This window comes from Erpetoichthys calabaricus, chromosome 4 (genome assembly GCF_900747795.2).
Source record: "Erpetoichthys calabaricus chromosome 4, fErpCal1.3, whole genome shotgun sequence".
NCBI lineage: Eukaryota > Metazoa > Chordata > Cladistia > Polypteriformes > Polypteridae > Erpetoichthys > Erpetoichthys calabaricus.
Window position 1 is genome coordinate 114,471,845 of NC_041397.2, and position 15,964 is coordinate 114,487,808.

Below are 15,964 nucleotides of genomic sequence, written 5' to 3' on the forward strand. Positions count from 1 at the left end.
GAAGACAGGTAGAGTGGCGGTATTCGATAGTGTTACAAAGGTGATTCAAAGTTGGTTCATTCAATGTTAATTTAATATTGCTGCAAATTATAATGCCATATTGTCATTACAGCCTAAAATGATAAGTGCCTCATCATAAAATGGACTTAAAAAGTGTGTATAATCATGAAACAGTATAAGTTACTAATGCTGTCCTCAGTCCTTTTTTTAAGCATATTTTTAACAATAACTCTGCAGGCATTAAACAAATCATTCTTCAATGTGCTTAATTGTGGTTTCTCACTATTGCACTTAGTAGCAATGTGTAGGTGTACAATAGTGTTAACGTTTTAAGAAAAATGTAAGGTTTTGCTTTGATAAAAAATGTAGTTTCATCAGTTCATTTCAGAGTTATTGTCATATGTACAGGTGGCACGGTGGCGCAGTGGGTAGCGCTGCTGCCTCGCAGTTAGGAGACCTGGGTTTGCTTTCCGGGTCCTCCCTGCATGGAGTCTGCATGTTTTCCCCATGTCTGCGTGGGTTTCCTCCGGGTACTCCGGTTTCCTCCCACAGTCCAAAGACATGCAGGTTAGGTGCATTGGCGATTCTACATTGTCCCTAGTGTGTGTGTGTGTGTGTGTGTGTGTGTGCATGCCCTGTGTTGGGCTGGTGCCCTGCCCAGGGTTTGTTTCCTGCCTTGCACCCTGTGTTGGTTGGGATTGGCTCCAGCAGACCCCCGTGACCCTGTAGTTAGGATATAGCGGGTTGGATAATGGATGGATGTCATATGTACACAGTGCAATGAAATTACTTTTCAAATTTGGCCAACAAAGTGTGTTGGCCCGAATCTGGCACCACTGGTTATGTATAATATCCATCCATTTTTTAAACCTGCTTATAATGTAACATATACAGTAGGTAGGGGTGGAATGGTGGCACAGTTTTAATGCTGCTGCTTTGCAGTAAGGAGACCAGAGTTTGCGTCTTGGGCATTTGCTGTGTAGAGTTTGCATCTTCTCCCTATGTCTGCGTGGGTTTCCTCCAAAACATGCGCAGGTTAGGTGATTTGGCATTGCTAAATGGGCCCCAGTGTGTGTGTGTTTAGCTTGCAATGGAATGGTGCCCTGTTCTAAGTGTTGTTTCTGCCTTGAGCCTGATGATTGCTGGAATAAGCTTCTGCTTTCCCAAGACTCTACCCTAGATAACTGGGTTAGGAAGATGGATGGATGGAAAAATATGGGTAGTGGTGAGCAAAACAGCAAAGTTTCCTTTCTCATACTAAACTTCATTTCACATGTGATTTCATAACAGTGAAACTCAATAAAAAAAGGTCTTTTTAATTATTAAACATTTTTGATGGGTTGAAAGAAAGGAAATTTGCTCCTTAAGGGTTTGGCAAGACTTTGCACATGTTTTGGACCCATTATATTTCTCAGAAAATGGTCCTGATGAAAATAAACAGACAAAAAAACTGTATTTTGGAAATTCAACATAGATCAACACAACCTACAGTGAGACAAAATTATGTACTCTTAAAAAAGCTGCAATCTAGCAAGAATAGCTGAGATGAAAATACTGTAGCTTCAGTCTTAGATGAGGTCTCACTTTGGCTGGTACAAAATGTTGTGTGTATTGATTGTGCGTCCTTCCATCAGCCCCATTGCACTTTTGCTGCCTGATGGGAATGTAGTCCCCATGTCATGAAGATTGTGTCATGAACTAGGACTCCCAAAGCACGCAAGTCTCAAAAGCAATTCCAAAAATGCCCACTAGAGTGGGAAATACCATCAAAAAAACCCAGCTTGACACATAAAGGGCCTTGTGGAATCTTTACAAAATAAAAAATGTATTCTCTAGAAAACTACTCTATAGTACCATGAAGCTCCAAAAGGAATACAATGCCTGTTAAAGGTAATTCCAAAGGCAAACAAAGTCCTGATACAGAATCCAATGAGAGGTCAGAAGTTATCAGAATTGGCAAAGCAATTCAACTAAGAATTTTCACTGTATTCTTTACACCTGACAATACCACTATTATAATTGCCAAAGGAATAAATAAGGAATCTTGTTCATATTAATGGATTCCTTATCAAACTCAATCAAACCTAGAAACTACCAAAGAAATGATCAACTTATACAGTACAAAAGCTTCTCTGCATCCAATGAGATAAGAACAATAAGATATGGTAGAGTTTGAGCTGCATAATAATATGAAGTAGGGGGCCAGTTCTTATCCAGATGCATGATGGGACTGAATGAAACTCTTCTGTGTGAATTACCTAGTGAGTAATAGTGTGTAAGTGTTGAGTAAAACCTTTTGTAGTAGTTTGGAATAAGAGTTCATCAAGGCAATTAAATGTTAGCTTCAATATTGACGATCAGCACATGCAAGTAGAAATTTACATATGACAATAATGACCCTTTAAACCTATAAACATGAAAAGGATTCTTGTGCTAGGTTTAAAGTAAGCATGATTGTTGCAGCATCAATCAAGGGATTCATTTTCATGAATGTAATGATAGTATTTAACATGTGGCATAGACAACTGATTGCAAAAGGCAGATAAAGGTTCAGAAGGTAGACTATCAAGCCTTGTGGTGAACTTAAAATGTACAGAATCCAAAGACTCCCAAAGATAATAAAGATGAGAGACATGACTCAAGTTCAGAAATTCTCCACCCTTCAAACAAGCTAACCTGCTAGTAAATGCATCTATGCAGTCATGAATGGCATCTGTCACAGATAGCCAGATAAATACAGAATCATCTACAGACCCAGAATTTATAGCAATGAACCCATCCTGTCTGAAGGTGTGTTTTTTGTGAAAATCAGACCTTTCAAATAGAGAAGAATTAAAACCTCCAGGTCAGGTCAGGTTGGGGAGCATGCACTGGTGCAGCACATTGCTGCAGCCACCACATGATGAAACAGTTCAGGACCCTTGTTGGCAACCCCCCAGGCAGACATGTGGTCCATTCCCACCCTCCACAAATGACCATCTATCTGCCACAGCCAGGTGTTACGTGGACGTCCCCTTGGCCTGGTCCAACCACTCGAGTCCTCAACAATGAGGATCACCCTTGAGGAAACTTGCCACATGGCAGTAGTCCCATAACTGACGCTCCCTCACAATGCAGGTAATGTGACTCTGTGAGCAACCACTTATTCAACACAAAGTCAAAGTCCGAGAGACAGTGCACCGAAGGAGTCCAGTCTTTGTCTCAGGTCACTGGATAGTGTCCATGTCTCACAACCAGCACGAGGACTCTAAAGATTTGGACCTTCATCTTTTTGCATAGATATCAGGAGCGCCACACACCCCTTTCCAGCGACCTCATAACCCCCCATGCTCTCCCAATCTGTCTACTGACTTCATAGGAAGAGTCACCAGAAACATGAATGTCACTGCCAAGGTAAGTAACATCTCGACAAGGTCAACACTCTCTCTGCTGACAGACACACTGCTGATGGCTGTGCCTAAGAGGTCATTAAAGGCCTGGATCTTGGTTTTTATCCAGGACACTTACAAGCCCAGACACTTGGACTCCTCACTCAGTCTCTCGAGAGCCTCGATCAGAGCCTCCATTGACTCCACGAAGCTCACAGCATCATTAGCAAAGTCAAGATCAGTGACACTTTCTTCATCAGCAGATGCCCCACAGCCACTGGAGCCCACTTCCTTGCCCAACACCCAGTCCATGCAAGCATTGTACAGAGTAGGAACAAGAACACACCCATTACAAACCTCAGAATCAACTGGGAAAAACACAGAGGTTCTGCCTCCACTCTGCACAGCATTGACAGTATCAGTGTACAGGCCGGCCATGATATCCAGCAACATCGAGGGTATCCTGCAAAGTCTTAGGATGTCCCACAGGGCAGCTCGATCAACTGAATCGAGCGCTTTATGAAATTGGCAAAGCCAGCAAAGAAGCTCTGCCGATATTCGTGTTTGTGCTCCATGAGATCCCTCAATGCCAGGATGTGGTCGATGGTAGACTTCCTAGGCGTAAAATCAGACTGCTCCGGTCACTGGTAGGTGAGCAAGTGATCATGAATCCTATTGAGTACCCCAGCGAGTGCCTTCCCAACACTGACAGCAGTGCTAAACCTCAAATGGGCAGCATTTGACAAAAAGAAAAATATTGAAAATGAATTCATCATATTGCAGGGAGGCAAGAGCAAATTATGCATTTGTGGCAGAGGTGGCAAACAACTGAAACTGAAAAACATAGTCAACTCCATAGTGGAAATTATAATGGGGACAAAGAAAGAATATTATCAGATGGAAAGATTTCACCAAATCCAAACTAGAGGTGAACGTCCCAAAAACTATTTCAGTGTCTTTAAAATTTTTAATTTTACTGGTTAGGATTTTAAGAAATAAGGACTGGTAAGGTTTTGGGCCGGGCAATAAACTGAACATAGCCCAATTTACTTTCAATCGCCACAAGGAAATAGCAAACTCTCTTAGCACTATCAGAACCTGATCTGTGTGTTTTCACTTGTAAGCTGAATAAGAATCTTAATTAAGAGCATTCATGGATTAAGCAGTTTACAAGTTCTGCAAGTTTTTAGGTTTTTGTTTTACACTTTGTGCACTTTTTACCCATTATAAATTGCAATCACAGTCACATCTGTCTTTCTGTCTGTCTGTCTGTGTAATGATTTTGTTTAAATTTGAACACATGTCAGGGTTTGTTGCAATATATCAAATAGAGTGTGCTGAACAAACTTTTGAAATTTCAAAATCTCCCATTAAAATGAGTTGGTTGTTTCATATTTCCTTGAGAGAGGTCACATCAGCTTGTATATTTAGTATAACTTTCATCTTTTACATTTCTGACAACTGCTCTGTGTGGCAAACAGACACCTAACACAAGTTTGTCAAATGCCTGAGAGGCATGCATGTGCAAGCCACCCATGCACCAACGCACTTCACCTCCTTCATGAGGTATGTAAATTGTAAAAAGCAAAAAAAAAAAAAAGTCAGAAACTAATTTATCTATGTATTGCTCTATAAAAATAGAATAAACAAATATATACTCAGTATTTACACTATACTAAAAACCTCACAGCTGCAATATCTGCATGTTATAGTGATTCAGTATTTCTCTGACACCATAATATAATGGAAAAATTCCAAACCTGCTTTCCATCTTAGTTTGAAGAAGCCAAATATTTTACCTTGAGACTTCAAAAGAGATGTTAACTCTTTCTCAATTGGGTACTTCTTTCAAAAATATTATGTTTAAGAAATTTAAACTGCAGTTAGTCACAGACCTTCCACAACTAACAGCTAGTAACATGATATCAATCAAAGCTTCTTTTACCTTACTTGAATTCAAATCTGTTCTGAGTGAAATCTGGTGAGCCACTGCAAGCCTGACTGGACTACTTTTTTAACTACTTAACATTGCAAAGTACTGTTAACAAATATTGATTTATCACTGATCTATGTCCATAATGTGGAGGGTTTATTTAAGTGACACAACTAAGGGACTTTGGACAAAACTGAACAGTGACAAACAAGCAGGAAAAATGAGCACAGTGACAAATGTCCTTACACACAGAGTATCACCTTGACCTTTCTGCTAAGCATTCACTATTCATGTTTACCAGAATGCTTACAAAACTCGCTTCGCTCGGTCACCCCTCAAACGCATTTCTTCATTGCACCATTTATTTTCCATGAGATTATTTTTATACCATGTAAGGATATGCTGTAGCAATATCTAATGGTTTGAAATTAGTCTTTCTCCATACTGGACAACTCTCTGAAATTCTCCACTATTTTTTATGTCTCCTGTACTTTGTACAAATCTCTCCCTGAATCAGTGTATAATGCTCCTATTCTTTACAAACTTAAATCATAGCCAAGAATTTAATCTGTAACAACTTCACTTTGTAATTTATGATTTTGGGTGCAGTTTTCTGCTGCTTTGTGGGACTATCTGTACGGGTATTTATTCCTATATAAATTCTATGAATTTCATCAAATGCTCAATAGCGTAACACTGCAAGTTGTTAATTTTTAAATCTGCTTTTGACACTTGCAATTTAAAATTTATACTAACAAGTTAAACAAACACGTTATACTAGCATTAATCGGTACTGCATTTTTGTACTTACTGTGTTTTTATTAAATTGCTACATGTTTATATTTGAAACTGAAATATTTTTAAGACTATATAAAATGAAATGAAGATAACTTACTTGATTACCCAATACTCCTTTGGACATGTATAAAATAAAGATTAATTAAAAAAAAAAAACAAATAAGTGCTGCAACCTTACATTTCCCCAAAATTGAAGTCCAGTCTTGGGCCTGGTCACTCTCTGTATGGAGTTTATACACTATTTGCATGTCTCTATGCATTTTTTCCAGGTGCTTCAGTTTTCCAACCTCATCCCAATGAAGTACATACTAAGTAAATTGTTCCTGGAAGAATGATTCCTGGATGAATGACTGTAGGTGTGTGCATGAGTGTGCCTTGCAATGTACTGTTGTGCTGTGCAGGATGTATTACTGTTTTGTATCAGGCTCTATCCCTATAAAACCCACAATACAACAAAGCTGGTATATATAATGAATGGATACATTATAAAAGGTTCACAAATACTTCTTTATCTTTTGATAGATATCGCACAGTTAACCCATGGTAGTAATTCACGGGTTAGGTTGTAAAATATAAATTCTTCTCCTTCTTCTTCTTCTTCTTTGGGCTGCTCCCATTAGGGGTTGCCACAACAGATCACCTTTTTCCATATCTTCCTGTCCTCTGCATCTTCCTGCATTACACCCACCACCTTCATGTCCTGTCTCACCACATTCATAACCTCCATTTAGGCGTTCCTCTTTTCCTCTTACCTGGCAGCTCCATCCTTAACATCCTTCTCCCTGTATACCCAGCATCTCTCCTCTGCACATTTCCAAACCAAAGCAATCTCACCTCTCTGAATTTGTCTCTCAACTATCCAACCTGAGCTGACCCTATAATTGTCTCATTTCTAATCCCATCCATTCTTGTCACCATCCAATGCAAATCTTAAAGTCTTTAACTCTACCACCTCCAACTCTGTCTCCTGTTTTTTGGTCAGTGCCACCATCTCAAACCCATATAACATAGCTGGTCTTACTACCATCTTGTAGACCTTCCCTTTCACTCTTGGTGGTACCTGTCTGTCACAAATACTCCTGACATTCTTATTCACCCACTCCACCCTGCCTCAGAATCAGAATCAGCTTTATTGGCCAAGTATATGTACACATACAAGGAATTGGACTCCGGTTTTACCTAGTATTGTCCCTGATGCTTTGAGATTGACTTTATTGTTCATGAGAGTGATGGCCTGAGGAAAGAAACTGTTCACATGTCTGGTAGTTTTGGCGTACAGTGCTCTGTAGCACCTACCAGAGGGAAGAAGTTGAAAAAGGTTGTAACCAGGGTGTGATGGGTCTGCAATGATGTTTTCTGCCCTGTTCCTGACTCGAGATCTGTATAAGTCTTGAATGGAGGGCAGATCAACACCAATGATTTTTTCTGCAATCCTGACTGTCCGTTGAAGTCTGTTCCTGTCCTGTTTTGTGGCTGAACCAAACCAGACTGTGATAGATGAACATGCACCCTCTTCTACACTCCCTGTTACTGTGAACTGTTAATCCCAAGTATTTAAACTCATCCTCCTTTGCCAGCTTCCTACCTCCCTCCCATTCACACACATTCATTCTGTCTTGTTCCTACTGACCTTCATTCCTTTCCTCTCTCGAGCAGGCCCATTCAAATGGCAGCCTGCAGGCCACATGTGTCCCAGAAGCAACCTCTAAATTGTCCAGCATGTGGTCCCACCAGGTCTCCAGGCTACAACTAAAATGGTCTCAAATGCAACCAAAAATAGGCTTTGGCAATTATCATTTCTACTTAGTTCTCCAGTTGCAAATGAAATCATTGAAACTTTACTAATTATATTGTAAAAGATGCAGAAGGCCAGTTTTTTTTATTGTTAAGCAGATGTGTCATTATCATGTGTCGGCACAGGCTCCACCTTGCATATCCCTGAGCCGCATAAAGGCTGGTTTATATGCCACACTGGGGACAAGGGAGTTCCTGCGAAAATGACGTCAGACTTGGAGATTCACTTGGGAAAATATTTCTAAGTACACGGCACTGCTGATGGGATGGCCGTGTATACCAAGTGGTGAATTTCATTGAGAGTCTGGTTACGCTTGTGCCAGAATAATGAGCAAAGGGCTGAATGTAATGCAAATGGTTATCAAAACAAAAGGTAGTCATTCAAAACATTTGAAATTCATCTGCCCATCATTTAGGTCCCATGTTATGAATAAATCTGTGCCCTGTGGAATTCAGTTGTCTCTTCTGATTTGGCACTAAGGTGCGATTGTCACTGATCTCCTTGTGTTCACACATCTTTACATACTGTTTCAGTAAACATGTACGAGCAGTCACCTGCCTGCTATTTCGTCACGTACAGCGATGTAATGAAGTCTGCATTTTAAGGTTGGAGGTGTATTACAGTCATTTTACTGGGGAGCTTTGTGACAGTGGAAAGTAAACTTTGTTAAAATGGTATAAAAAATTCCACTTTGTTAGTTGTTACTTCAGTCATTTAGGCATGCATACTATATATTCTGTTACCAATAATTTAACAACAACAACATTTATTTATATGGCACATTTTCATACAAAAAGTAGCTCAAAGTGCTTTACATACTGAAGAAAAGAAAAATAAAAGACAAAATAAGAAATTAAAATAAGACAACATTAGTTAACATAGAAAAGGAGTAAGGTCTGATGGCCAGGGTGGACAGACAAAAAACAAAAAAAAAACTCCAGAAAGCTGGAGAAAAAAAAATAAAATCTGTAGGGGTTCCAGGCCACGAGACCGCCCAGTCCCCTCTGGGCATTCTACCTAACATAAATGAAATAGTCCTCTTTGTAGTTAGTCACTTGATGCTGATGGTCATACAGACTTCTGGCTTTTAATCCATCCATCATTGTTGGAACATCATGGTGCTTTGCCACCACCAAAAGGACACCAGAAAAGGAAACAGAAGAGAGAGTAGGGGTTAGTACAGATTTTGAATGAATAATTATTATAATGAATTGGATATACAGAGTATCAGGATTTAAATTACAGTGAAGTTATGAGAAGGCCATGTTTTCAGCAGTTTTTTAAAGTTTTTTAACGGGAGATCATCGACAAAGAAACATGGAAAATAAGATTTAGTAAAAAAAATAATAGTAATAATTATAATTAATAATTCATTACTTGACACCCAAGATCTCTGTACAAAGACATTTTAAAGACAAATCATTAAAATAAATGTACCAATCCACTTTCACGTTATACCTGGTGCCTTGATCTTACATTTATTCAGGTAGTTTTTTTTCTGGGAGGCAAGGAAACAATTTCAACAGGAAAGACTTTGCTGTGAAACTCAAATTTAACCTCTGATATATGAGTGATTAAAACCGTATGAATGAAATAGTTTAAGTTCTGTGAAAAAAATTCCTTGCCTGTCATGACCACCCATTTAAATTGGAGGAAGATATCATATTTCAAAAGGGAAACAAATGTTATTGCTAATACTGTGTGTACTTTTTGATTTTATGCACTTTGAGATGTGTGAGAGTCAGATGTGAAAAAAAGTTTTATTTTTTTATTTCAAAAGTGGAAAGTCAAAGTCCGTTTTTTCTACATTTTTGATGTGTCTGTGTCAGATTTGACCAAATTTAAAAGGGAAACAATGAGTAAACATTACTTGTTTTTAAATACATTCATTTGTGTTAATTTCTAATTTGTCATTTCCTGCTGCTTACTGGCTGCTGAAAATGTATTGCCCAGCTTAAATTTTTAGTTTGAAAATGTGGCCCAACTCAAATTGTAATTGAATCCTACTCTACAGCATATCTCCACCTCTCTATGGTCTCCTCGACCTGCTCAATATTCAGACTACAATGACATCCACAAACATCATTGTCCACGGGGACTTCTGTCTAATCTCGTCTGACAACCTGTCCATCACCATTGAAAATAAGAAAGGGCTCAGAGCTGATCCTTGATGTAATCTCTCCTCTACCTTGAATGCATCTGTCGCTCCTACTGCAGACCTCACCACGGTCACACTTCCCTCGTACATATCCTGTACCACTCTTACATACTTCTCTGCCACTCCTGACTTCCTCATATAGTACCACAAGTCCTTTTTAGGCACCCTGTCATATTATTTCTCTGCAAATCCTGCTGGCCTTCTCTATACTTCTCCATCAGCACCCTCAGAGCAAACATTGCATCTGTAGTATTCTTTCTTGGCATGAAACCATACTGCTGCTCACTAATCATCACCTCCCTTCTTAATCTAGCGTCCACTACTCTTTCCCATTACTTCATGCTGTGGCTCATCAATTTTATCCCTTTGCAGTGACTACAGCTCTGCACATCCCCCTTATTCTTAAAAATTGGTACCAGTACACTTCTTCTCAACTCCTCGGGCATCCTCCCACTTTCCAAGATTGCATTAACAATCTGGTTAAAAACTCCACTGCCATCTCTCCTAACCACTTCCATGCTCCTACAGGTATGTCCTCAGCACAACAGCTTTTCCATTCTTCATCCTCTTCATAGTTAACCTTACTTCCTCCTTGCTAATCCATTGCACTTCTTGATTCACTATTTCCACATCATCCAACCTTCTCTCACTCTCATTCTCTTCATTCATCAGCCTCTCAAAGTACTCTTTCCATCTGCTCACACACTCTTCTTGCTTGTGAGTACGTTTCCATCTTTATCCTTTATCACCCTAATCTGCTGCTCATCTTTCCCAGCTCGGTCCCTTTGTCTAGCCAATCGGTACAGGTCCTTTTCTCCCTCCTTAGTGTCCAGCCTCTCATACAACTCATCATACACCTTTTCATTGGCCTTCGCCACCACTTCACCTTACACCTTATTTCGTTGTACTCCTGTCTAGTTTCTACATCTTTCTGACTATCCCACTTTTTCTTCAACAGTCTCTTCCTCTGTATACTCTGCTGTACTTCCACCATTCCACCATCAGGTTTCCTTATCCTCCTTGCTCTGTCCAGATGTTACACCAAACACCCTTTTAGTTGTCACCCTTACTACATCTGCTGTAGTTTCCCAGCTGTCTGGTAACTCTTCGCTGCCACCTAGTGCCTGTCTCACCTCCTCCCTAAACTCAACCTTGCAATCTTCCTTTTTCAACTTCCACCATTTGATCCTTGGCTCTGCCCTCACTCTCTTCCTCTTCTTGATCTCCAACGTTATCCTACAGACCACCATACTATGCTGCTTAACTAAACTTTCCCCTGCCATCACTTTACAGTCTTCAATCTCCTTCAGATCAACTCTTCTGCATAGGATGTAATCTACCTGTGTGCATCTTCCTCCACTCTTGTACATAACCCTATGTTCCTCCCTCTTCTTAAAATATGTATTCACCACAGCCATGTCCATCCTTTTGGTAAAATCTACTATCCTCTGACCTTCTTCATTCCTCTCCTTGACACCATACCTACTCATCACCTCCTCATCTCCTTTGTTCCCTTCACTAACATGTCCATTGAAATCCGCTCTAATCACCATTCGCTCTCTCTTGAGTATACTCTCCACTACTTCATCCAACTCACTCCAGAAATCTTCTTTCTCATCCATTGCACACCCAACTTGCAGGGCATATGCACTAACAACATTCATCGTCGCACCTTCAATTTCCATCTTCATAATCATCACTCTGTCCAACACTCTCCTCACGTCCAAAACAGTCTTGATGTACTGTTCCTTCAAGATAACCCCTACCGCATTTTTATTCCTAGCCCAATTTCTGCCAGGACCCTGCTTGCTAACAGCACTGGTGGCGGCCATTGTTAACCCGGGCTTCAACTGATCTGGGCTTGGGACCGGCACAAAGAAACACACTCGTTTGTGTATCCCCTGTGGCTGGGTTAGGTTGTAAAACATTAATTGATTTTCTTTATTCATATTATCTTATTTAGACTTGTAGGCAGCTGCTGTCTATTTCTTCAGCAAAGGGCACAGAATACAAACCTTGTAGAGATGAGTGGAATACAGCACAACAGCATAAATCCACCTGCACTCACACACACACTACATGCAAAAAATTAAAAAATTCAACTATAAATTTCAACGTCTGTCTGTCTGTATGTCTGTCTGTCAGCTTTTCACGAGAGAACTATTTAACAGATTTAGATTGGGTTTTTGTCTATAATTTCCTTGAACATTCCCCTTGATTTTGCAACTTATGTCATCACGCTAAGTATTATAGTTCGGTTCAGGCACCGATTTATTTGTGCGAATCCAAGAGACAGGCTGCGGGCTGAGGGGAGGGGGAGGCAGGATCTCAGGAGTAGGGATTCGGGCAGGGCCATCCTCACTCATGTGCCAGCCTCCATTCGAGTCGCTCTACTTCTCGCCACGTGTTGGATTGTACCTTGCCTCCACTTAGCTGGCAATACCTGTTTTTTCAGCAGACATTATTATCTAGAGATTGTTAAAGAGTAACGTTTGACGTTTTTGAGAGAGAGATCACAACTACGTGTGTTTTAGAGGGTACCTGCTTATTGGCAGAGATATCATGGCTACATTTTCTTCTCCCCATGCAGGGACATTCTCCCATCAAAGCTGAACACAATCAGATACAGTGGCAACGTTTGACGTTGGAGCGTGCCTATCTTCTGCTTGGCCAGAGATACCATGCCAACTTTTTACATTTTTGGCAAAGACATCACAGTTACATTCTCTCCCCGATAGCAAAACCTAAAATATAGTACATCAAGAGGCCCTTGGATACGAAAGCTATCAATATAAGTTCTTTTCAATACAAATTATTACATTTTTTAAAACTTTTTTTATTGATTTTTAAAGTTTGCCCTGTTTCACTACTACGTGGGTGGAGCAGCGGAGGACAGCTAGTTTAACATATTTGCAAGTGTTTTGATGGAGGATGAATACTGGAACCACTGGGGGAAACTCATGCAAATACATGGCAATCACCCTATGTACACAAGCAATGCAGCTCAGCTAAAAATTTTACGTGGGTCCAAGTCCTGTAAAGAAGCAATGTCCCGCTATTGTATTCATGTACATAAATTTAAAGCAGCATACAGTATATGATTTATTCAGAACTGGAAATTGGCATTCTGCTGCATCCTTTACATGCTTTTGTTTTGTTTACTTAATTCATTTGGGGAAACTATCTGAAATAAACACAGTTTTATTAAGGTTGATGCTTGGCATGGGCTGGAATGGGTCCAAGTGCAATTCTGGCAAATATTCTAGCCCCATCGCAAAGAAAGTATATTGTACAGAGTGGCTCAGCTTTGTAGTCGTTTATGTAAAATTGCATCCATTTATTTTAAATCCAAGCCTACTTATCCAGCTCAAGGTCATGGGGAGCTAGTGCTTGTAAACCAATTCTATAAAAGTGTTTAGATTTCTGGGAGAACGAAGCACTCTGTCTGGTGAATAGTTAGAGCCATTAGTTAACCTGAGTATCAGGAATGGTCTGGTGTCTGGTTCCATGAATTATGTGTCAAAGAAGGACATCAAGAGTAGCAATCAATACATGACTTAGGGTCTGCAATGCAAATATTATTTTTCCATTAACTAGGTAGTGTAACCAAAGTCTCTTGGAACCAGTTCAGGATGGGATATTTATTGTGTGTTTTGTCTCTGCAACAGTTTTTATTAATCTCAGTATTAAAATGCAAATGGTGTTAACACTGCTGTCATCACTTTGATGTTGTTTTCACATTTTTGCTCTTAAAGAGATTTTTTTTTACCTTTGGAAAACTATTTGGTTTCTTATATTAGTTGAGTGAATATAAAGTCTTTTTCTTTTTACCCCTCAGCTGGTGTCTGGGACTACAAAAAATGTTCTAAATCTAAATTTGCATCTTCCTTAAATCTACCAACCTTGTGCTGCACAACACGCAGCTACCCAACTCTTATTCCTTGTAACTTAAAGGTGGAAATAGCCCAACCATCTTATCAGTCTTTGGCAATGCCCATGCCTTTATTCATATACCTAAATCTCTGGAGATGCTCTGGAGTCTGTTCCTGCCATACGTAGTTAAAGCAACTGTCTGACTAGAAAGTATATTTTGCAATCTACAGCCTGCAAGGTGCAGTTTTTGTTTACATTTACTTCTTTGAGAAACTGGTTGTGTCCAAAATATGCCATAATTGAAGATTTTTTAAAGATGAAGTAGGAATACCTGTGATGTGGTGGAAATATAGGTCTGTAGTCAAAGGAATAACTATTATAGTTCAGGACAGAGTTTTGGAAGTAAGATGCCCAATTGGCACATACATTAGTCCATCCATCCATTATCCATCCATCCATTATCCAACCCGCTATATCCTAACTACAGGGTCACAGGGGTCTGCTGGAGCCAATCCCAGTCAACACAGGGCGCAAGGCCCCGGCAGGGTGCCAGCCCACCGCAGACATACATTAGTAAAACTGTTATTACCAGTGACAATAGGAGAACCCAGGGCCTCTGTATTATGTATGGAGCTGTAGAACCAGTGACTATTTTGGCATCTGAGTAAATGCAGGACATTGAGGGACAATGGAAAGCATGCGTGAAGTACTCACGATGTTAGGTGCCAGCAAGGAGACTTTTTATTATTATTTGGCTGATGCCTTTATCCAGCAACAACAACAACATTTATTTATATAGCACATTTTCATACAAACAATGTAGCTCAAATGAGACTTACAACATTTGAGATACAATTAGTTCCGTTTATTTTGTTTTTCCAATTAGAGCACATGCAGGTGAACTGACTTGCTCATGGTCACACAGTGCCTGTAGAAGCAGAGCATGAACCTACACCCTAAGCATTTGAAGTCCAAAGCTTTAACCAGTGCACCACTAATATGTCTGCCAGTGCTCCGGTATTATGGTATGATGTTTGGGAAGTTGCTTAGCTCTTTACTAGAAAGATGGGGTCCAAGAATGACAAGGCACTTGGGGCTGCTAGGGAAAGTTCTGTTAGGATGATCCTCAAGATTTCCCAAGTCTGTTCCTTACCCTGGAAGTGGCAGCTCAGATGCTCTCAGAAGCAGAAAATTAGATCATATGCCAATTGTACTTGGAATAAAGAGGTCTTCAGCAGTAAGTAGGAAGATAATACAGATTTCAATATACTAGAGTTATTTTTAGCATAATATGAATTGTATTATTTGTTTTATCTGTTGTCTTACATTGTGTGCCTTTGTATTTTATATTTTTGCTGCAATATGCATATGAATTTCCCTTTGGGGATTAATGAAGTATTATGTATATATTTTTCCCCCTTGGCTTTAATTTGTGTCCGGGGTCTACAAATAAGCATCTCCCACAGGTCACTACATACATATCAATGATAATATTAAAGGGCATATCTTGTTACCATCCATTCATGTTATTCATGGGAAAGTTGTGTTGTTTTAATTTATTTTTTTTACATAAGCCATAACTGTATGTGCATACATTTAAATGAATTGATTAATGATTAATTAATAATTTGTAAAGCTTGTAGTTATATTTTGGCCATGAACTTGTTAATAGCACTAAGTGAAGAGCAGTATACAAAAAAAAAAACAATACAAATAATGTGAGGCAACAAGTATATACATACAGTATGTACAGTATTGTGACTATGATTCCAGGTCAAACGCTTGCAATAATAGGGCCCAGTGGTATATTAATTACACATAATGAATGTGAATTAAGTTAATTTATTTTTCTTGATTATAGTTGTCTTTTTAGGAAAAGGCTATTGCTTTTTAATACTGTGAACAATAAAAAAATAAGTATTATAAATGGGTGGTCCATCTATTCATCCATCTTCAAAACTGCTTAACCTAATTATAAACTCATGTGGACTTGAAACGTATTCTGACAGCATCAGGTGCAAGGCAGGAACCAGCTCCAA

The 15,964-nt window shown here is 39.4% G+C and overlaps 1 protein-coding gene across 2 annotated transcripts in view; it reads left to right on the forward strand.

Annotated features, from left to right (window-relative positions):
* Positions 1-15,964, forward strand: part of atp7b (ATPase copper transporting beta) — a 158,618-nt gene that overhangs the window by 7,577 nt on the left and 135,077 nt on the right. The window lies entirely within an intron of this gene.